At 32.7% G+C, this 25,514-nt stretch overlaps 1 protein-coding gene and 1 pseudogene across 1 annotated transcript in view; both read right to left on the bottom strand.

Annotated features, from left to right (window-relative positions):
• LOC145277587 (organic cation transporter protein-like) overlaps positions 1 to 25,514 on the bottom strand; it is an 829,203-nt gene that overhangs the window by 225,072 nt on the left and 578,617 nt on the right. The gene's annotated exons all lie outside the window — the stretch shown is intronic.
• LOC145278533 (U2 spliceosomal RNA) lies at positions 8,775 to 8,908 on the bottom strand (annotated as a pseudogene).

The following is a 25,514-nucleotide window of genomic DNA, read 5'->3' as shown; positions in this document are numbered from 1 at the left end:
AGTAACATCGTGAATTCGACTCAATTTATAGATCATACCGTCTGATGACCGTGCGCGCACCTTAAAGTAACGGGTTCGGTAAAACGAAAACAACTGATATTTTTATGTTATATATATATTAGTGTTGGGACGATTATTTGAATCGGAATCGGAAAAATCGGTACTTTTGGTTTTATCGGAATTGGTATTAGAATCGACAAAATTTGTGCATATTTTTCGATACCCAAAACGATTCCTTTAATTATTCTTTTTTATTTGATTTTGTTTAAAACAAAATTTTCCACTGCTTATAGTAATAATGAAATAACAAATATTTATTGATTTTAAACGACCAGAAAAAAACTAAAATCTATAGATAACCTTTCCCCATATGTGTTTTCATGCTTGAGAAAATATCTGCACATTTAACATGCGCGTTTTACGTAATCGTGGAAAATAGCAACTTTATAATTAAATATTTAGAGATTTGTAAAGAATCGAAATCGGGAAAACTATTGGAATCGTCCCATCACTAATATAGTAAAGGATTAAAGAAACATTGAAAGATTAATTAAATGGAGACTTATCAAGATATAAAAAGCTCAACATGTGGGGTGGAGCATACAAATATAAAAATATAGACAAGATAAAAAATATAATAGCATATATGAATTTCTTTGTCGATTCAATAAGGAAAAACTTCAATGAGAGGAGGAATTATAGATGCTCTTTATACTTAAGCTTTTCGAATCCTAATGCTTCTCATCAGAAGAGGTGAAAGGGGCTATCTTACATATATAGGAACATATGATGACTAGCTTATGATACGTTGAGGATGAAATGTTAACATATATGGGATACAATGGTAATAATACAAAGGTCAGAGAGAGATCCGGAGAGTTAACGAGCTAGGTTACGGATATAGGAAAATGTACAAGTTGCTTAATACAAGGGAGATAATAAAGAAATGGGATGTAGGATCATGAGGATTACTTATATAAGAAGGGGATTAACAGGGGTCTTAAAAAGGGATCCTAGGAATATGACAAAGCAAGCAAGACCCATGTACCGGCGTTGCCCGGTGGAAGAATATCACAAAGCCAGGACAGATTTGGTACAGGACCCTCCCTAAAAAAAATTAAACTACGGTTGTTAGTGGAGACCACAGTAGTGTTGTTTTGGGGCGATTATTTGTGTGTATTGGTAGGCACTGGCTGCCTTTGAAACTGAAACTCACTGGCCCTTAACTTTCAATACAGCTGTAACTGTCGGATCCGGGCTTATAATCTCAGTCACTGGCGACCATGAGCAGTATCGGCCTCCAATTAATGGCAGTTAGCATTGTATTGAGGCGTTAGACATCTGTATAACTGTTTGAGACAATTCCCGATGTATAGTGTCTGTCACTGGTTGCCATGAACGTTTTCTGCTTCCATTGAACTGTTCTTAAATGAAGTTGTGGTGGATAATAGCATTTGCACTGGGTTCCTCTGTAAATGTCGATCATGACCAGTATTGAGCTTCATGTAACTGCTATGAAATTAAATTAACTGTGGTCAATTTAAATTCATGGGACTGGAGAGTATCGGCGAGCACTGTTGTGCAAATCACTTGTCTTCAAATGTTGGTCACTGTCATACAGTGGCGAGCACATTCGTCCGTGGTTTGTCCCAATTAAATGTAACTGTGTATGTTTTAATAAAATAACAATGATAATAATTAAAGTAAGAATAAAGAAATAACAGTCTTAATAATAAGAATATCAATAGTAATGATAAAACTACTACTACTAATAATAATAATAATAATAATAACAAAAATTATAATACTGCGAAAATACAGATAAGTTACAGAAATCGTAGTCCATTTTCCATATAAGCACAAATAGAATAAAATTTGACTGTATTTGTATTACATTAATTAATGCTGTAGTGAATCGTTTACTGGCGGATCATAGTTGTCTGGGCAACTATCACAGACATTTCCCGGCGTACGGTGCTGGTCAGTGGCAGTTATGATTGTTATCTGCTTCCATGTGACCACTCTTAAATAAAGTTGTAAATCTAGTATTGATACCCTTTTCTCTTCCCTGCGACCTCTTTCCCACAAAGGAGGCATTGCTCACCTGTCCCTTCTTTATCGTTATTTCCATGGCAAGTGCTTGATTGAACTCTGCTCTATTGTTTCCGCTTTGCAAAACTTTCATAAAATACTCGACTAGCTACAACCACTATATACTATTTCCCTCACTCTCTATCTGTGCCTAAATCTAAACGCAGATTCCATGAACGAAGCTTCTTTCTCAGAACTGCCCGCCTGTAGAACACTGTTCTGCTGGTCTGCATACCAGTTGAATACAACGTGGTAGCTTTCAAATCCAATTTAAACAAGGTCTTGTTGAGCCGTCCTCATAAATAATCAAATTCTATCCGATTTACACTATAAACGATTACTACACTACCAACTTACATGCATAAACCCTTATCCTTGATTGGCCTTCGGGACTTGATAAGTGGTGATTTTTAAGTAAAAAAAAAAAAACATACATATGTTTTCAGTATGTGTTTACGACTAACAGGTTACACGTGTAACCAAAGAAAAATATAAAAAAAGAATATGAAATGAATTTTGACGTTCAACTTCAAAAGATCATAATTCCTTTCATAATAAACTTTATTAATCGAAATAGGAACCACTAGAATCGACACATTTCTTCCAACAAGAAACAAGTTTATTTTTCCCATTAGCATAGAAATCCGGAGTTCTGGAAGCAATGAAGTCATTGAAGGCTGATTTGGCATCATGTCAACTTTTGAAGCATTTTTCGTGCAGGAAGTTGTCGAGATGCTTGAAAAGTGATAATCAATGGGCGAGAGGTCCGGTAAATATGGCGGATGAGGCAGTCTAGTAGCCCAATTCGTTCAGCTTTTGTAGTGCCAGTTGAGCAACATGCGGGCGAGCGTGGTCATGGAGGAGAATTGATCATTTCTTTTTAACTAATCTCGAGCACATACGTTGGAGCCCAGAAGGTGCATTTCATCAATTTGTCGGCACTACTTCTCCGTCGTAATCGTTTTGCCCGGATTCAAGAAGCTGTGATGGGTTAGACAGGTCGCAGATCACCAGACAGTCACCATAAACTTTTTTTGCGTAATTTTGGCTTCGGGGAATGTTGTGGAGCTTCTCCGGTATCTAACCACTGTGCCAAATGTCGCCGGTTGTCGTAGAGGATCCACTCCTCATCATGCTACAATCCGCTCGAGAAATGGATCGTTTTAGTTGTGCAGAAGGAGCGTAGATGACACCTCAGAACAATGACGATTTTTTTAATTATCGTTTAATTCATGCGGCACCAATTTATCTAACTTTTTGACTTCCCAATTTGCTTTAAATGGCGAATAACTGTTGAGTGGTCGACCTCAAATTCAACAGCAACTTCTCGTGTGGTTTTGTGGGGAGCAGCTCAAATTAAGGCTTTCAAATGTTCGTTATCAACCACAGTCGGCCGGTCGCGACCGTCTTCATCTTCGAGGCTCTCGTCACAATTGCGAAATCTTTTTAACCAAATATTTTGGGCCAAACGCATAATTGATATCAAGAGCTGTCTCAGCAGCTTTTCGGCCTAGCTTGAACTGGAACAAGAAAATCGTGCAGATTTTAATTTTGTCCATGCTGTCGAAAAGTCTTCAAAAAATGAAGTAAGAGATTGAGAACGGTAACGAATAGCATGGTACGATAAAACGAAAAACGTGCTTCGAAATGATATATAACATGGCTATATATCTCAATGAATTAATTCGGAAATCATATATAAAAGTAACATATGTGAGAAAACGTTATTGTTTTTGCCCCAACCTAATATGTAATAATACGGTCTGTACCTATGGTAGAACGTGTTTGGTGCGGAGTAGCTGAAAGTTCAGAAACTGTAGGGCTTGGAAATCATTAATGAAGGAATAAGATTATTTTGATTGTGTGATGATAGACGCCATCTTGTTTCATGTTAAACTGTTCGTTTAATAGCAGAAACTGATAATCCGGTATCCGAAGAAACGTGAACGGACAGCCAATGGGAGCGACAGAAATTAAAATTTAGGGGGCGATCAGTATTTTTATAACGGAAAATGTAAAAATTAATCTGAAATATATGTAGGAAAGAAACAAATATGAACGGTCATTGGGCCAAACTTGCAACGAATTTCCCCGGTTACGATGGGGTTTGTGGGGGAGAGGGGAGATAACAATTAGGGAGAAATTTACTACCACGGTAATGATAGACGTTTTTTGGAGTGAGGAACTCCTTGGAATAAATATAATATTTTATTATCACGAACCAATGCGATTACAAATATGCGCAAAACCTATGTAAGATAGTGGGTAGTAGTGAATTTATATGTGGCATCTGCGTTTACCAAGCTATAATGCTTCTGTCTTTAGAGGAAGAATTGATCATGAAAGAGAGTAAGGAAATGGAAAATTCCCTAGATAAGCTAGGTGATTAAATTAAGGCTAGAATGAAATTAAAATTGGAAAACTAAAATGAGGGGAGTATTCAAGAGTAGTATCTTATAGACTGAGGGGTACATCGGAGGGGGGAGAAACATTAGATTTTAATATAAAAATGTTTTAATCAGGAAATGGAAATAGTCCAAGCTATAAAAAGGATCAGTTCATGAGAACGAAATAATCGTTTTTTAGATTATACATACATACATACATACATACATACATACATACATACATACATACATACATATAATGTTGCAAAAGATTCCATATAATCGATGTTTTTGGGTACATTGAGCATTGTATATCTGTAACAGTGAGGACGCTCGTATAGCCGTTATATGCAAATCCCTGTGTGCGAAATGACGTCACGGTAAGGAAAACAAGTAATTACTTATCATATGTTTCTTGCGAGGTACTATGCTACAACGTGTTGGGTCTCGATGTCTAGATGTTAATGCATATGTAAACGTGTGTAAACGTGTTATATGTTTCAGAGTTATAGTTGACATTAACTCCAACCCAGCTTCTTCGCAGCAGCCTTAGCAATGCTCTCAATGTGTTACATGATAAGGGCTGTCCCCTGTTCATGTAAGTATAAAAATAGAGAGATTAGTTAAAATGGAAATAAGAGAAAGCAGAAATCGAACCCTGGACATAAGTTTTAAAGAACAATAGGTTTAAATGGAATGTCCAGTAAATTGTTAATTCGGATGAAATAAATAATAAATAAACTATTCAATTGTTAAAAGAATGTGGATAATAAAATATGAGTTAAATAAATTAGATATGTAGGTTAAATTCCTTTGTGGAAACAAACAAGGAAAATAGGTTATTGGGAAATCAATGTCGAAAACGTGCAAAGTCGCGCATGTTGAGACACGTGAATTTTGCTCACGTGGCCGGGATGCATGGAGTTCTCAATATAGCAGGTGGGAGTTAGTTGGTGGAGAGAGTCGGAGAGAGTCAGGGACAGTCAGTGAGAAAACTCAGAGACAGGCGGACGTCTGAAGCGAGACGTTACTTAAGAAACTAAAATGTGAAACTTTGAGTTCTTAATGAGGAAGTCACGACCGGTCGTCAGAAAATAAATTCACCATATGTTTTGGATAAAGCTCATCTTTGTGTTGTGATTTCTACAAAAAGGTAAATTGTATCGTTATTATATGTCTGTGTTATAAAATGTCATTACAACAACATCTCTCTCTCTCTCTAAGATACAACATCATATGTAATAAGACAAGAACTCTCACTAAGACTCATATCATTACTAATAAGAACTCACGTAACATACGCGCACAAGTGGTATAGTCTAATAATAATAATAATAACTATATAACAACTCACAATTTGGTGTTCGTGAACCTTTTGCATCAGCGATGCAGAAACCGAACCTGGGGTCGATACCACGAAAAAAAAGAAAAAGAAAAAGAAACACAACGTTTTAAAAGGGTCCAACATAATTAAAAAAAAAAAATAAATAAATAATACCACGGAAAAAGAAAAATTACACGATCACAGAATTCGAAAAAGAAAAAGAAACACAACGTTTTAAAGGGGTCCAACATAATTTTAAAAAATAAATAAATAATACCACGGAAAAAGAAAAAAAATCACATGATCACAGAATTCGAAAAAGAAAAAGAAACACAACGTTTTAAAAGGGTCCAACATAATTAAAAAAATAATAATAATAATGAATAAATAATACCACGGAAAAAGAAAAAAAAATACACGATCACAGAAATGCGAAGAAAAAAAAAATGAAAAAAAAAAAAATTTGAACATACACGCACACAGAGAACAAAAGATACAAGAAATATTAAAAAGAAAAAGAAGAAAAGGCCGATATGCCGTAAAAAGAAATTCGTAGTAATGGAAAAAAATAGTAAACAAGTCACCAAACGTAATTCATTGATAAATGAATTGGCCTGTTAAAAAAAAAACACACACACACACACACACATACACGCGAAGGCAGAGACTGTGTCACCCTAATGTTATTGTTTTGAAATTTGTAGAAGTGTCATTAGAAGATCTGTGTCAATATGAAATCGTTTGGACGAATTGTTGAATTTAATCTGTCAATCAAAACAGGAATTTCAAAGGTCGCATGTACTCTCTATGAAACGGCGTGTAAATTGTTTTGAAATGCATTTTGTGTTCATAGTGAACTTTTCGGCTTTTGCGTGTTCATTTATTTTGTTTTTGAAAAAAAAAAGGGACAATTGTTTTGGACAGACTGTTGAATTGTTCTTTGTTACAGATGATTTTTTTTTTTTGTTAAAAAAAAAAAAAGTTATAACTGTTGCAAAATGTTTAAATGTATTAAGGTATTTTTTTTTTAAATGTTTTTATGATGTTGAACAAATATTGTAAATTGTCTTATGTAATGTTATGATTTTCACAGCAAGAATTCAAAGTTATCCGTAAATATACATTAGATTAAAATGATCTAGTAGAAAATAAGTTAAGACGTATGGTTGGCTTACAGATTCAGTTAGAATTTTAGAAGGGGGACAAGAATTAAAATTACGTAAACGGGCATTTGGAGAGATTTTAGATGTGATACGCCGTAAGAAAGATGTTTTGTTTTAGCATTTGGTTTTGTTGTTTTTTTTAGAGATCCTAAAATTTTTTCTCCAAGAAAAGTGACTTGGTAGGGATTGATAAGCACAAGAAGTGCCCCTATACGAAAAATTTGGGAACCTGGTTAATTAAGTGCTTAAAATAAGCTAGTTGCACGTAACGACTCCAAGCAAAGTAGTAAGTCTTGGCTTAGTTAATAAACAGGCGTTGGAAAGAATACGAAAATTCTTAAGGGGACCAGTAAACCGATGAGAGGTAGTCCCGAGGCAATCACATATAGCTTAATGAAGTAAGAGACAGGCAAAAATATGCCGTAGATTACGTAAGAAAGATATAACCTTGTATTTTTTTTTAGAGACGCATGAATGTGGGATATATCTGCTGGATCTTGGAGGCTCTGGTGAGAGGAAAGAAAAATCACAAGAAAACGGGCAATTAGATAGAATTTAGGCGCAATTAAGTTGTTGGTCGCAGGAAACGTGTTAGTTAGTTAGGGGTGATATTTCTAAATCCTCGTCGAAGTTTCAAGAATCCAAGCAAGGAAATCCGAGTGAATCCGTATGAGAGAAAAAAAGGTATATCTTAAACTTCTGAAGCCAACCACAAAGATTTAAGTATATGAGCTTTGGTATGTCCCGTATGAGATAGTTATAGAATAAAAAACAAAGCCATCTATATATATAAAAGGCAAAAATCGGTGTGTATGTATGTATGTATGTATGTTTGTTTGTAACGCTAAAACTTTTGAAAGACGGAACCAGAGTTGACAAATTTGGTATCATATTGCACCTTGATCACCCGGATGACAAATATCGAAATTTCACGTCAAACGGACCAGTAGAAAGGGGTCAACTGATCGTTTTTCTCCTAGGGGGGCCCCCAAAAAAACCTGTCATTTTAACGTTATTCAATACGTGTCACGTGACGTGACGTCAGCTCAAACTTTTGACAGACACAACCAAAGTTGACAAATTATGTATCATATTGAACCTTGATCACCCGCATGACAAATATCGAAATTCCACACCAAACGGACCATTAAAAGGGGGTGAACTGATCATTTCTCTCCTAGGGGGGCCCCCAAAAAAACCTGTCATTTTAACGTTAATATTACATAATCCAAAAACGCTTAGTCATGTCACGTGACGTGACGTCAACATCCAGTAATGGCGAACAAATGTAAACAAACACTTTGTTTTACCGATACTTTTGTAATTTCTCTTCTGCTTTGTTCTAGAGATTATAAAACTCCATGACAATGTCTCCAACGTATTTAACTGGTTAAAAATAGTATTTATACAAGAGTTTTAACGAAAAATATCAGGAAAAAATGTACAGGAATAAAAAAAAATTCAGCTTTCAAAATATTCGTCGATAAAAAAACCGATCTTTATATTTACGCTAGCCATTTTGTATATTACCACGTGACCTGCTATCTCTTAAACTGGAGGGGGGGGATCCACTTGAATCCAACAAAACCAGTAATTTTTTTTTTCTATTATATATACATCATTTTCTATAAAATTAAGTGTAGACTTTATAATTAAAACAAAAAATGTTATTCATACTAAAAAAAAAAAAACGCTTAGTCATGTCACGTGACGTGACGTCAACATCCACTAATGGCGAACAATTGTACCTATTTACTATGCCTCCCCACGGGACAGAGTTAGATACCAGGGTCGTTTTTTAACGTGGAGAAAAGGTACAAAAATAAAAATTGTCTCAGTCGTGGAGGATTTCTCCTCCACCGAAAGAGAACAAGAAATAGAAGTGCAGCATCTGAAGAACAGATACTACACTTTGATCTTGACCAAAAGGCCAAGAATGCGAACAATTGTAAATAACAACTTTTTTCACAAAACCAACACCGTCTTTCTTTTTTTTCTCTCTCTTTCTCTCTCTCACCCACTTACTCTTCCCTCTCTCTCACCCTCTTTCTCTTGACGTCACACCACTGTTAAACTGTGGGGGGGGGAACACATTCCCAGGCATTATCTCCTATAGATGCACATTTTATTAGAAATTCAGCTTTCAAAATATTAGACGATAATAAAAATATAAAACCAACACCCTCTTTCTCTTTTCTCTCTCTCTCACCAACTTACTCTTCTCTCTCTCTCACCCTCTTTCTCTTGACCTCCTACTACTGTTAAACTGTGTGTGTGTGTGTGGGGGGGAAGAGGCAGCTTGAAAACCAACAAAAACAGTGCACAGTTTCCCAAGCATTTGGGGTGGGAAGGGGGGGAAGAAGCCGAGCGCACAGTTTCGTGTGAGAGAGAGAGAGAACAATTCTCAACCTATATACTCAACAAATTTTTTATCTACAGATTTGAAAGTTTGTATATAGGGTATTCAGACATATGGAAATATATCTAGCATAATCTATCTATTATATCTATAAAAGTGAAAATGTGTGTGTGTGTGAGGTAGCCAGAGAGAGAGAGAGAGAGAGAGAGAGAGACAACAATTCTCAACCTATATATTCAATACATTTTTTATCTACAGATTTGAAAATTTGTATATAGGGTATTCAGACATATGGAAATATATCTAGCATAATCTATCTATTATATCTATAAAAGTGAAAATGTGTGTGTGTGTGTGTGTGTGTGTGCGTAAGAGAGAGAGAGAATAATTCTCAACCTATATACTCAACGTATTTTTATCTACGGATTTTAAACTTTGTATATAGGGTATTCAGACATATAGAAATATATCTAGCATAATCTATACATTATATCTATAAAAGTGAGAATGTGAGTGTGTGAGAGAGAGAGAACAATTCTCAACCTATATATTCAACAAATTTTTTACCTACAGATTTGAAAATTTGTATATTGGGTATTCAGACATATGGAAATATATCTAGCATAATCGATCTATTATATCTATAAAAGTCAGAATGTTTGCGTGTGGTTGTGTGTGTAAGGTTGCGAGAGAGAGAGAGAGAGAACAATTCTCAACCTATCTATTCAATAAATTTGTTATCTACAGATTTGACCATTTGTATATAGGGTATTCAGACATATGGAAATATATCCAGCATAATCTATCTATTATATCCATAAAAGTGAGAATGTGTGCGTGAGAGAGAGAGAGAGAGAGAGAGAGAGAGAGAGAGAGTAAGTACAATTCTCACCCTATATATTCAACAAATTTTTTATCTACCGATTAGAAAATTTGTATATAGGGTATTCAGACATATGGAAATATATCTAGCATAATCTATCTATTATATCTAGAAAAGTGAGAATGTGTGTGAAAGAGAGAGAGAGAAGAGAGAGAGAGAGAACAATTCTCAACCTATATATTCAACTAATTTTTATGTACAGATCTGAAAATTTGTATACAGGGTATTCAGACATATGGAAATATATCTAGCATAATCTATTATATCTATAAAAGGTAGAATGTGTGTGTGTGTTTGTGAGTGAGTGAGTGAGTGAGTGAGTGAGAGAGAGAGAGAGAGAGAACAATTCTCAACCTATATACTCAACAAATTTTGTATCTACAGATTTGATAATTTGTATATAGGGTATTCAGACATAAGGAAATATATCTAGCATAATCTATCTATTATATCTATAAAAGTGAGAATGTGTGTGAAAGAGAGAGAGAGAGAACAATTCTCAACCTATATATTCAACAAATTCTATCTTTACAGATTTGAAAATTTGTATATAGGGTATTCAGACATTTGGAAATATATCTAGCATAATCTATTATATCTATAAAAGTGAGAATGTGTGTGTGAGAGAGAGAGAAAGAACAATTCTCAACCTATATACTCAACAAATTTTTTATCTACAGATTTAAAAAATTTGTATATAGGGTATTCAGACATATAGAAATATATCTAGCATAACCTATCTATTATATCTATAAAATGACCATGTGTGTGTGTGTGTGAGAGAGAGAGAGAGTCAGAGAGAGAGAGAGAACAATTTTCAGCTTGTGTGTGTGTGAGAAAGAGAGAGAGAGAAAGAGAGGAAGGAAAATTCTCACCCTATATATTCAACAAATTTTTTCTACCATATATAGAAAATTTGGATATAGGGTATTCAGACGTATGGGAAATATATCTAGCATAATCTATCTATTATATCTATAAAAGTGAGAATGTGGTGTGAGAGAGAGAGAAAGAGAGAGAGAGAGAACAATTCTCAACCTATATATTCAATTAATTTTTTATCTACAGATTTGAAAATTGTATATTGGGTATTCAGACATATGTAAATATATCTGGCATAATATGTATTATATCTATAAAGTGTGAATGTGAGTGATGGAAAGAGCAAAAAATTCTCACCTATATAACCTATAAAAGTGAGAATATGTGTGAGAGAGAGAGAGAGAGAGAACAATTCTCAACCTATATATTCCACACATTTTTGGGCACAGATTTTGGAAATTTGTATATAGGGTAGGCAGACATATAGAAATATATCTAGCATAATCATATCTATTATATCTATAAAAGTGAGAACTTGTGTGTGTGTGTGTGTGTGTGTGTGAGAGAGAGAGAGAACAATTCTTAACCTACATACTCAACAAATTTTTTACCTACAGTTTAGAAAATTTGTATATAGGGTATTCAGACATATGGAAATATATCTAGCATAATCTATCTATTATAACTACAAAAGTTTAGATGTGTGTGTGAGAGAGAGAGAGAACAATTCTAAAACCTATATATTCAACAAATTTTTATCTACAGATTTGAAACTTTGTATATAGGGTATTCAGACATATGGAAATATCTATCTAGCATAATCTATCTATTTTATCTATAAAAGTGAGAATGCGTGTGTGTGAGATAGCGAGGAGAGAGAGAGAGAAAAAGAGAGAGATAAAATTCTCAACCTAATACATTCAACAAATTTTTTATCCACAGATTTGAACATTGTATATAGGGTGTTCAGACATATAGAATATAATCTAGCATAATCTATCTATTATATGTATAAAAGTGAGAATGTGTGTGTGTGAGAGAGAGGACAATTGTCAACCTATGTATACAACAAATTTTTTATCTACAGATTTCAAAATTTGTATATTGGGCATTCAGACATATTTTAATATATCTGGCATAATCTGTCTATTATATCTATAAAAGTGAGAATGTGTGTGAATAGAGAGAGAGAACAATTTCTCAACCTATATACTCAACAAATTTTTTTATCTACAGATTTGAAATTTGTATATAGGGTATTCAGACATATGGAAATATATTCTAGCATAATCTATTATATCTATAAATGTGAGAATGTGTGTGTGTGTGTGAGAGAGAGAGAGAGAGAGAGAGAACAATTCTCAACCCCTATACTCAACAAATTCTTTATCTACAGATTTAAAATTTGTATATAGAGTATTCATACAAATAGAAATATATCTAGGATAATCTTTCTATTATATCTATTAAAAGTGAGAATGTGTGTGTGTGTGAGAGAGAGAGAGAGAGAGAGAGAAGAGAGAACAGTTCTCCAACCTATACATTCAACAAATTTTTATATATAGGGTATTCAGAAATATCGAAATATATCTAGCATAATCTATTATATCTTTAAAAGTTAGAATGTGTGTGTGGTGAGAGATAGAGAGAACAATTCTCAACCTATGCACTCTACAAATGTTTATATCTACAAATTAGAAAATTTGTATATAGGGTATTCACACATATGGAAATATATCTAGCATAAATCTATCTATTATATCTATAAAAGTTTAGAATGTGTGTGTGAGGTAGCCAGAGAGAGAGAGAGAGAGAGTAAGAACAATTTTCAACCTATATATTCAACAAATATTTGATTCTACAGATTAGAAAATTTGTATATAGGGTATTCAGACATATGGAAATATATCTAGCATAATCTATCTATTATATCTCTAAAATTGAGAATGTGTGTGTGAGAGAGAGAGAGAGAACAATTTTCAACCTATATACTCAACAAATTTTTTTATCTACAGATTTGAAAATTTGTATATAGGGTATTCAGACATATGGAAATATATCTAGAGTAATCTATCTATTATATCTATAAAAGTGAGAATGCGTGTGTGTGTGAGAGAGAGCGACACAGAACAATTCTCAACCTATATATTCAACAAATTTTTTATGTACAGATCTGTAATATCACATTTGTATAGAAGTAGAAATCTTGATACCTACTCTGATACCTAATAAAAGAAAGGACACTCTTTAGGGCGGATTTTGATTATAACAAGTCACTAATTAGAAATTATAATAAACATTCTAATAATTTAAGAATTTTACCAAAATAAAATTGCATGGTAATCACCCAATTTCTGCCACAAAATTTTGATTGGCAGAACTCATAAACATAAAATATATATTTTCTAATTTCATCTTTTTTTTTTCTTTTTACATAATCTGGTTTGATGTTTTCCCAAATATTCAAATCACTATATTTTGCTGCTTAATATCAAATACAGCAACTGAGTTATTTATATGCATCAAACAATTACATTTTCTCATTCATCCAAACTAATCACTGAACATCAATTTCATATTTTCTTCACTAAAATATTACTGTGCTTGATGTCATCAAGTGGAGCGGATCATTTTTTTTTCATTTGTTCACACATTTTTCCAATTTATATATATTTTAAAGATTCTTAGCCTATGTCATTGCATACCAATCTGTTTATTAAAAGTTAAGGTTCACTGTAAACACATATGTTACACCAAAATAAAAACGCTTCAGATAATGTCTTGATATTCAATTCAGTTTCTCACATGACATCTTATGAAGTTAGTAGAAATGTTACAGACTTTTGAATCTCAAACACTTTCAATACTGTGCACTGATATTTTCTTTTTTGCAATATAAGCACATTCATGATTTTTTTTACAAACGTTAAAAACTTTCACATTGTGTAGCAATATACTGAAACAATTATAAAAATATTTGTTTTTATTTTGAATGATGCAGGGCATCTGAAGAGAGATTTTTCTAACAAAATGAAAGTATAATTTTTAGCAATAGGTATCTAGGAAAAGGCCACTACATATGTTATAAGTTCCAAATTTCCACAACCTGGCAAATACTGGTACATGCTAGCAAATTTAGATTTGCAATTACAAAATATGATTCTAATTTTTTCCTTTGCTCTTTATTCTAACACTACACTAAGTTTACTGTGTTATTTCGCTACAGTTGATATTGTGTAGAACAATAAGAAAATCATAGTGAACAATGCATTCAACAAAATTTCACACACATTTCTAGATACCTATATCTAATAAGTTCAAAAGAAAGGACACACTTAGGGAGGTATTTTGGTGGTCAAGTCACTAAAAAGAGATTAGCTGGTTTCCCGGCATAGCCCAGGATATAATAAAGATTGACTGAAATACATGTTCTAGCTGGTTTCTAGGCGTTGCCAGGGATGTAATATAGACACATTATGTTGTATATTACCTGTTTTCTTCTCCCTAAGGTAAAACAATTTCATATACATGCTGTAAATTACCTATGCTAGGGATAAAACATGAACAATATCAGTCCTAGGGTAGATAAAACAAATAATACATAGAGATGAAAGATTCCTCTCCCCTAAGAATCAAACATATGTTCAATATCTGCTTTTGTTTTTTCATTGTTTATACGGTCCCGAGCAACGCCGGGTAGCCCTGCTAGTCTATATATATAAATCCCAAATGTCTGTGAGTTTGTATGTTTGTATGTAACGCTAAAACTTTTGAAAGACACAACCAGACTTGATAAATTTGGTATCATATCGAAGCCCCGTGTCCCGGATGACAAATATCGAAATTTCACGTCAAACGGACGAGGAGAAAGGGGTAAACGTATCAGTTATCTCCAAGGGGGTCACAAAAAAAACTGTCATTGTAATGCTTTTTATTACGTAATTCTTGAATGATCCAATGTAATTAATACGTAAAAAAAAAAAATCTTAGTCATGTCACGTGACGTGACGTCAACGTCCACTAATGGCGAACAATTGTTAATAAAAAAATCTTTCTCCGATACTTTTGCATTTTTCTCTTCGGCTCAGTTATATCTTTTTTTTTACTTTATGCCAATGTTTCCATCGTTATTACCTGGTTAAAAATATTATTTATACAAGAGTTTTAACGAAAAATGTCAGGAAAAAATGTACGGGAATAAAAAAATTCACCTTTCAAAATATTAGACGATTATAAAAATATCGTAATATTTATGTAATGTAAAATAATTAGCCATTTTGTATATTACCACGTGACCTCATACCTCTTAAGCTGGAAGGGGGGGGGGAGTAAAACCAACACCGTCTCTCTCTCTCACACTTACTCTCTCTCTCTCTCTCTCTCTCTCTCTCTCTCTCTCACTTTCTCTATCACCCTCTTTCTATTTTTCTATTCGTTTAAAAACACTTAGTCATGTCACGTGACGTGACGTCAACGTTCAGTGTGCACCGGTTTGGTTACTATGGAAACACTTAATTTTTGTGCTGCTTCGAAAAGGAACAAAATTCAACATACACCGGTTCCTCTTCCCTCCCTCTCTCTCTCTCACACACACACACACACTTTCTTCGGTGTGTTTTTGATGTTACGTACGTATTTTTTATATTTTTATCTCAGTAATTTTTATTATATTTAATAGCATTTTCTTTTTTTTTTTTTCATGGGAAATTATTTTTCTATTCGTTTTAAGAAAATGCTATTAAAAAATAAAAATGCGATAAATTCTGGCAACAGTTATTTATTTATGCTATTCGCAGCCGGCCGGAAGAAACGCGCTTAGACATTTTGTAAACATTGTTTTTAAAAAATAAAAAATAATACTTCTATTATGTTTTAAACGACTGTAATAGTTTATTTTGGAAGTATATTTCATAAGGAAAATAAACAACCCACTTTAAAAACAGAAATTACGAGTTTTATATATTTTATTCGCAGTTTTTTTTTTGGGGGGTAGTCCAGTGTAACAGTTTGTTGAAAAAGTGTAGAATTCAATTAAAAAAACAACACCGTCTTTTTTTTTTTTTTTAAATAAAACTAAAAACTTTATTTTTAAAATTTCGATGTTTGACAAACAGTCCATTATGTCTGTAACAGTTTGTTGAAAAAGTGTAGAATTCAATTAAAAAAACAACACCGTCTTTTTTTTTTTTTTTTTAAATAAAACTAATTTTAAAATTTCGATGTTCGAAAAAGAGTCCATAAAGAATAAAACAGTTATTAAATACAAAAAAAAGTCCATTAATTTGAACTTAAAGCCTGTTTGAATAAAACTTATATAAAAAAAAACCGTCACTTCCGGCAAATGGCTATGTAAACAACGGGTGGCATTTTTCGAATACATCGGTAAACACTGTATGTTTTTCGAGCTGAATAAATATGTTACATTGAATAAAAACACAAAAAATATATCCAGTTGGATAGAAAAGTAACTTATCTTGCCTTTCCTAACATTTATTTGTTATATATTTGTCTTTTGACCGTCCACTAATGGCGAGTTTTTTTTTTTTTTAAATAAAACTAATTTTAAAATTTCGATGTTAGAAAAACAGTCCATCACATGTCAATATAAAAATTCTCTTTTTGTTTGATAAAAAGAATAAACAGTTAATAGATACAACAAAAAAGTCCATTAAGTTCAACAAACTAAACTCTTTTATTTATAATAAAACTCTTCGACAGTTTAAATGCTTTCAAAATCCTATGTAAGTATATCGTTTTTACTGTACACAGATTCGAAAAAGTTGTCATCAAACAAATATATGACAGAGTTGAATAAATATGTTACATTGATTAAAAACACTTCTTATTAGCATTTTCTTTTTATATGACAACGTTAATGTTCATGAATCTCTCTTTTAATCATTTTTATCGACTATCAGCCAAATAACCGGGGTCTAAAATTTGGGAAATTATTTTTCTATTCATTTAAAGAATATGCTATTAAAAAAGAAAAAGTCGATAAAAGTTAGACATAAACAGTAAAAAAATAGAAGATATTATTATTAAATAACAATAATTATTAAAAATAAATATTAACATTTACAATAATAAAATGAGTTAGTATTAAAAATAATTATTAAAATAAAAATGAGTTTATTATTAAAAATACATATTAATATTCAAATAAAATTGTTTTTATTATTAAAAATAAATATTAATATTTAAAGTAGAATAAAATGTGTTTATTATTATAAATAAATATTAATATTTAAAATAATATGTGTTTATTATTAAAAATAAATATTAATATTTAAAATAATATAATGTGTTTATTATTACAAATAAATATTAATATTAAAATAAAATGTGTTTATTATTAAAAATAAATATTAAGGAAGGTCAACAGGTGGAGGAAAAATAGTCAATGCAGGTCATACCACCTGACCAGCTAAAATCGCCTTTTTATATAAGGCAGACAGTCAGACTATTTGCCTTGAGGGCGGGCTAAGCCCTCCTACCCCCCCCCCAAAGCTGAGAGCTGGGGAAACTTCTCTCAGAAGGGGTATGGGAGGACAGGGAGACCTTCCCTCTTTCAACTAAGAGATAGATATCCTTTTGTATGGTTGATTGACCCCCCCCCCCCTGTCGGTTCCGCTTACTCCATTCAGAAAGAGATCAACCTTACATAAAAAAAAAAAAAATATGGGGACAGGGAAGCCTTCCCGGGCCCCCTTTCTGGGAGGAGAAGTTCCCCGGCTCCTACCTTTTTGGGAGTGCTCAGCCCGCCCTCCAGTCAACAACAATATTTGAAGAATAAAGATATTTTTGTTTTTGTGTTTTAGGTGGTGAAGGTGATCTGGGGAGTGTTTTTTTTTTCACAAAAAAGGTACTTTTTACGAATGGGTATCCAAGAAAATTACAGTATTTTGTCAGAAATTAAGGTTTACATTGACCACTCTCAATACTATCAGAAATGAACAAAGTTAATTAAACAGTCTACACAATATAAACTAACTGTTTTGTTGGCTTTTTATTCTAACTCCAAACTAACCCATAACTACATTTTTCTTTTATTTTGCAAATTTTATTTCCTTTAGTTTATATTGTGTAGCTGAATCAGAAATTGATTTATCTTTTGTCACCAAAATAAAATTACTTGGTAATCACCCAATTTCTGCCACAAAATTTTAATTGGCAAAACTCATAAGCATAAAATATATATTTTCTAATTTCATCTTTTTTTTTTTACATAATCTGGTTTGATGTTTTCCTAAATATTCAAATCACTATATTTTGCTGCTTAATATTAAATACAGCAAATGAGTTATTTTTATGCATCAAACAATTACATTTTCTCATTCATCCAAACTAATCACTGAACATCAATTTCATATTTTCTTCACTAAAATATTACTATGCTTGATGTCATCAAGTAGAGCGGATCATTTTTTTTTACATTTGTTTACACATTTTTTACAAATGTTTTTGAGAGTCCATACAAAGTTATAAGTGTTCAACATTTTTTTTCATTTGAATATATTTTGTCTAAGATTCTTAGCCTATGTCATTGCATACCAATTTGTTTCTTGAAAGTTAAGTTCACTGTAAAAACATCTGATACACCAAAATCCCTGATACCTGTTTCTTATAAGCGCCAAATAACTATCACTATTTCGATTTGTGTTTCATGAGAACAATTCAATATTGATACATTATAAGAAACATTTCCAGTGCTTTTCTCTTTTTAGCAATAGTTGGTTGATAATTAGAGGACACAACTAACCCTATACTATGCTTTACTTTGTTTTGTATATATATTTTGTATTGTGTGGAATTAACAAAGATTCATATGCAGGAATCTGTTGATACATTCCAAGAATCCCAATGCGACCAACAAACTTGAAAGATTACAATTTCTTTTTACTATGACCAATAAGAAAGCTCAAGGACTAAGTTGTTGGACTCATCCTGATCACCATTTTAAATTATTGTTAACAGTAAGTTTAACATTTTAAGTACAGAATAATATTCCTTTTGATATTTATAAATTACTATTTTCTGTGACAGATGTTACTTTTTCAATATTGATTGTACCCTCTTTTGTGTTTTTAAATTTTGCATACAATAATATTAAGCACACCATACCAAGACCACTATTTGAGCATCTAATAAACTGCCTACCAAGACCAATGTTTTCAAGTGACAATGGAGAGTATTCATGTTATGTTTCACATTTTTATGTTTTGAAATATTTGGCTGCTTAATATCAAATTCAGCAGATGTTTACTTTGTTTTGTGTATATACTTTATATTAGGTAGAATAAACAAAACTTAATTTCGCTACCATCATTATTTGTAGTGACATGCACTGTTAACATAAATAAAATCAATGGTGACAATCCCTGATACCTGTTTCGTATAAGCACCAAATAACTATGATAATGTGTTATTGTTGATACATTATAATAAACATTTCCATTGACTGGTCGTTTGCTTAGCTTAGGTTTACATCATTTTTTCACAATGTTTCTCTACTTGCTTTCAGCATGAGAGCAGATCATATTCTGCACATGTTTCATGCATATCACAAAAACTTATAATATTTGATCAACATTTGACTAACAATTTTACAAAAAAGACCTACCACCTTAAGGGGGGTAAAGGTAAGGCTCCCCACATAACCATAAAAGAAAGCCGCCCCCCCATACAGTGGGAAAGAGCTCCCTTCCCATTCTGGGGCAGAGAAGGGGCAAGGAAAACTCTTAAACATAAATGGTCAACGGAGGGTATACACCCTGGGAAACTAAAAGTCTATATGGAATCTGCATAAATTAAAATATCCTGTTTAAGCGTATTGTATGACAGGGAGGGAAGGTCAACAGGTGGAAGAAAAATGGTCTAGGCAGAGCATACCGCCTGACAAGCTAAAATCGCCTTTTTATATACGGCAGACAATCAGACTCTGATTGCCTGGACGGCGGGCTGAGCAATGAATGTGGAAGCCGGGGAACTTCTCTCTGAAGGAGGATGGGAGGCCCAGGGAGCCTTCGGTCTCCTCCTAAGAGAGGGATATCCTCTTACTCCCTTTGGAAAGAGATCAACCTTACACAAAACAAAAAATATGGGAAGAGAAGCCTTCCCGGGCCCCCCCTCCCCCTTCTGGGAGGAGAAGTTCCCTGGCTCCAACCTTTTTTTTTTGGGGGGGGGGCCTAAGCCTGTCCTCCAGGCAACCAAATGAAAAAGAAATTTACCCATCCCACCTTTGTAGGAAGTGTGCTCAGCCCACCTTCTGAGCCACTGTGAAAGTTTCCTTCCACCAAAAGGGAAGGGAACGAGGAAGGAAAAGTCTCTGAGAATCTTCATGCAATTTCTTTGACAAAGAAACTGTTTTCACTTGATTCCACACAAAATTTTTATTGCTTTTTCATCTATTGTCTTATATTAGGATTTCTTTAAGCATGTTATTTTATTTAAGAGTACTAAATAGCTTTTCAGTTTCTTGAGACTCTTTCAACTGTCTGGATTCTGCAGCAACGTTGTGGAGTGATATGTAAAACATAAATTGGTACTATATAACAATAGGTATGTAGAATTCTAACTCGCCAGTGTTGATCGTTTCAATTATTTACAAATTCACCAGGTCCTAGATATGACCATAAACTGTATCCAAACATGGGGCTTTGTGAAGTGTGAAGCCACCATTTAATTGCTATTAATTATTATTACTGTTAAAAACTCAAGAAATATCCGAAAATATGTCAACCTTACAAAAAAGAACTACCACCTTAAGTGGAGTAGAGGTAAGGCTCCCCCACATAACCATAAAAGAAAGCCGCCCCCCCCCTACAGGGGGAAAGAGCTCCCCTCCCATTCCAGGGTAGGGAAGGAGTAAGGAAAACTCTTAAACATAAATGGTCAATGAAGGGTATACACCCTGGGAAGCTAAAAGAGCCTTTTTATACAGCTCATCTGATGGCAAAACTTAAAAAGATAAAGAGATCAATAGCTATAGCCAGCCGGTCTCATGAACACAGGTTTACACTCCATCCAAGTTCAGTTGAGGCCTCTATTTCCTCCGTGCGAATAAGGTCCTGACCCCTCCCCAAGTGCGGGGAGTTTGCCCGACTCCACTCCGGGCACACTTAACAAGAAAACTACCCCCTCCCTAATGCAGGAGAGAGAATGCTCACTGCTTGATCTCCTTCTTTGGTTGGATGACTGCCACCTCCCCATAGCGAGGGGTAAAAAAAAAAAGCAAATCACCCCTTCAGCCCTTCCCTGCATAGCACGGCTCCCTCCTTCAGGGAGGGAAGGTCAATAGGTGGAGGAAAAATAGTCAACGCAGGGCATACCGCCTGAGAAGCTAAAATCGCCTTTTTATATACGGCAGACAGTCAGACTCTATTTGCCTTGAGGGCGGGCTAAGCCCCTCCCCCAAATTTGAGAGCCGGAGAAACTTCTCCTCTCAGAAGCTGGAGGGGAGGCCAGGGAGCCTTCCCTCTTTCAACTAAGAGACGGATATATATGTATCTTTCTTTTCTTTGCTTATTTCTTGGTACTAAGGATTTCTGTATGCATGTTATTTTATTTAAGAGTACTAAATAGCTTTTCAGTTTCTTGAGACTCTTTCACCTGTCTGGATTCTGCAGCAACGTTGTGGAGTGATATGAAAAACATAAATTGGTACTTTATAACAATAGGTATGTAGAATTCTAACTCGCCAGTGTTGATCGCTTCGATTATTTACAAATTCACCAGGTCCTGGATATGACCATAAACTGTATCCAAACGTGGGGCTTTGTGAAGTGTGAAGCCACCATTTAATTGCTATTGCTACCAGGTCCACTCTGATCTAGAGTGGTAGTACCTGTTAGGGTCCCAATTATGAGTTAAATAGAAACCAACATTAAATAAACAAATATATTCAAGGAAAAAAATGTCACTGGATTTGGCATGAAATAACCTGATATAGTGTTGATATGTCATAAAACAAAATGAACCAACAAATTCACCAATCGACACATTATCAACAAATGTATCTTTCTTTTCCTTTTTCTATGCTTATTTCTTGGTTCTAAGCTTATCATTAACAAACCCTGACATTTCTTTTACTTTGTTTTGTGTATATATTTTATTTTGTGTAGAATTAAAAAAAAAAAAAAAAAAAATTACATTTCGCTACCACATTTGCAGCGAAATGTTAGCATAAATAAAATCACTGGTGACAACCCATGATGTTTTTTCTAATGAACACCAATTAACCAACACGCTTTCCATTGGTTTTTCATAACAATTTAATATTGATAAATTATAATAAACATTTCCATTACTTTTCTCTTTTTATCAATAAATATACTTGGTTGATAATTAGAGGACACAATGTTTATTGTAATAAAACTTGTGATCTATAACATCCAATTCTAACAATTAAACTTTCCTTTCTCAATTGAAACAAACAACATACCCCACACTATGTTCCTAAAAATGAGGATTTTACTATTGCGTTTACATAATTTTTTAGCTATGTTTCTCTTACTTTCAGCATGAGAAAATATAATTTTCTACATGTGTTTCATGCATAACACACAAACGTATATGTGACCAACATTTTACCTCTGATATTTTTCCAAAAACACCAAATAACATTCACGCTTTCCATTGGTTTTTCATAATAACAATTTAATATTTATAATTTATAATAAACATGTCCATTCATTTTCTCTTTTTATCAATAAATATGCTTGGTTGATAATTAGAGGACTAAAATCAGATTTGTAAAAATTTCATTTTTTTTTTTTTCACTCTGAGAATTTTCTTTTTATTTCTTTGACAAACTATTTTTTTCAATTGACTTCAGCACATGATTGTTATTGCTTCTTCCCCTTTTGTCTTATATTTTTTTTCTTCATGCCAAAGATTTTATATATCAAATTTTTTCTCATTTCTTACATTTTATTTCTTTAATTCATAGTCCGCCAATATAGTATTAGTTTCAATTCCATTGAACACAATGTTTTATATAGTAAACATCAGCATATTTCACTTTTCAAGTATTTTTTTATTTTATTTCAAATACTATGTTTTATTTCATTTTGTTGACACTCATTTACCTCTCTGGGGTGCTACAAGGAACATGTAGAGTGATATATCAAACATGAATTGGTACTTTATAACAATAGGTATCTAGCATTTTCAGATAGCAATGTGGATAGTTTTCAACATGTATACACTTAAAATCTCATAATATAAAGAAATGTATCTTTTTTTTTCTTTTCCTTTGCTTATTTCTCTAACCTAAACATATCATTAACTAACCATAAACTTTGTTTTAGTTTTATATATCTATTTTATATTGAAGAATACACAAAAATCAATTTCACTACCACATTTACAATGTTAGCATACACAAAAATCACTGGTTACAATCATTGATAGCTGTTTCTTATAAGCACCAAATATCTATCACAATTTCGAATTGTTTTTCATGATAACAATTCAATATTGATACATTATAAGAAACATTTCCGTTGCTTTTCTCTTTTTATAAATACAAATAATATTAAGCACACCATACCAAGCCCACTGTTTCAGCATCTAATAAACTGCCTACCAAGATCAATGTTTTCAAGTGACAATGGAGAGTATTCATGTTATGTTTCACATTTTTATGTTTTGATATATTTTGCTGCTTAATATCAAATTCAGCAGATGAGTTCTTTCTTATGCATCAAACAATTACATTTTCTGATATTCATTCAAGCTAATTACTGAAAATCAATTACATATTTTCTTTACTAAAATAATACTGTGCTTGATTTCATCAAGTGGTGCAGATCTGTTTTTACACTAACAATGTGCACATTTTTTGAAGAATAAAGTTATTTTTTGTTTTTATTTTTAAGGTGGTGAAGGTGATCCGGGGAGTGTTTTTTTTTTTTTTTTTTTTTTTTTTTTTTTTTTTTTTTCAAAAAAGGTACTTTTTACGAATGGGTATCCAAGAAACGTTCAGTATTTTGTCATAAATTAAGATTTTCTTTGACCACTATCAATACTATCAGAAATGAACAATCTACACAATACAAACTAACGGTTTTGTTGCCTTTTTATTATAACTCCAAACTAACCCATAACTACATTTTTCTTTTATTTTGCAAATTTGATTTCCTTTAGTTTATATTGTGTAGCTGAATCAGAAATTGATTGAACTTTTGTCATTTGTAGTTAACATGCTTTCAGCGCAATTACTACAGTGTAATCACACATGATCTACCAAAATAAAAACACTTCAGATAAAGTCTTAAATAGAATTCAGTTCCTTACATGACATCTGATGAAGTCAGTAGAAACATTACAAACTAATACTTGAAAAACAATTTGACATTTACTGTACTACAATAACACATTTGTAAAGAAGTAGAAATCTGGATACCTATTCTGATACCTAATAAAAGAAAGGACACTCTTTGGGGCGGATTTTGATGATAACAAGTCACTAATTAGACATTATAATAAACATTCAAATAATTTAAGAATTTTACCAAAATAAAATTACGTGGTAATCACCCAATTTCTGCCACAAAATTCTGATTGGCAAAACTCATAAACATAAAATATATATTTTCTAATTTCATCTTTTTTACTTTTTACATAATCTGATTTGATGTTTTCCTAAAGATTCAAATCACTGTATTTTGCTGCTTAATATCAAATGCAGCAGATGAGTTCTTTTTTATGCATTAAACAATTACATTTTCTCATATTCATCCAAACTGAAAATCATTATTTTCATATTTTCTTCATTAAAATATCACTGTGCTTGATGTCATCAAGTGGAGCGGATCATTTTCTTTCTTTTTTGTTTTTCTTTTTTTTTTTTCATTTGTTTACACATTTTTTACAAATGTTTTTGAGAGTCCATACAATGTTATAAGTGTTCAACATTTTTTTTTTCATTTGAATATATTTTGCCTAAGATTCTTAGCCTATATCATTGCATACCAATTTGTTTCTTGAAAGTTAAGTTCACTGTAAAAACATCTGATACACCAAAATCCCTGATACCTGTTTCTTATAAGCGCCAAATAACTATCACTATTTCGATTTGTGTTTCATGAGAACAATTCAATATTGATACATTATAAGAAACATTTCCAGTGCTTTTCTCTTTTTAGCAATACATATAGTTGGTTGCTAATCAGAGGACTTAACTAACCCTATAATTTGCTTTACTTTGTTTTGTATATATATTTTGTATTGTGTGGAATTAACAAAAATTCATATGCAGAAATCTGTTGATTCATTCCAAGAATCCCAATGCGACCAACAAACTTGAAAGATTACAATTTCTTTTTACTATGACCAATAAGAAAACTCAAAAACTAAGTTGTTGGACTCATCCTGATCACCATTTTACAGTATTGTTAACAGTAAGTTTAACATTTTAAGTACAGAACAATATTATGTTTTGATTTTTACAAATTACTATTTTCTGTGACAGATGTTACTT

The sequence above is a fragment of the Euprymna scolopes genome, chromosome 6 (assembly GCF_053919585.1).
Source record: "Euprymna scolopes isolate OS-2025 chromosome 6, ASM5391958v1, whole genome shotgun sequence".
Classification (NCBI taxonomy): domain Eukaryota; kingdom Metazoa; phylum Mollusca; class Cephalopoda; order Sepiida; family Sepiolidae; genus Euprymna; species Euprymna scolopes.
The sequence above is the reverse complement of the archived record's forward strand: the minus strand, read 5'-3'. Positions and strand labels throughout refer to the sequence as shown.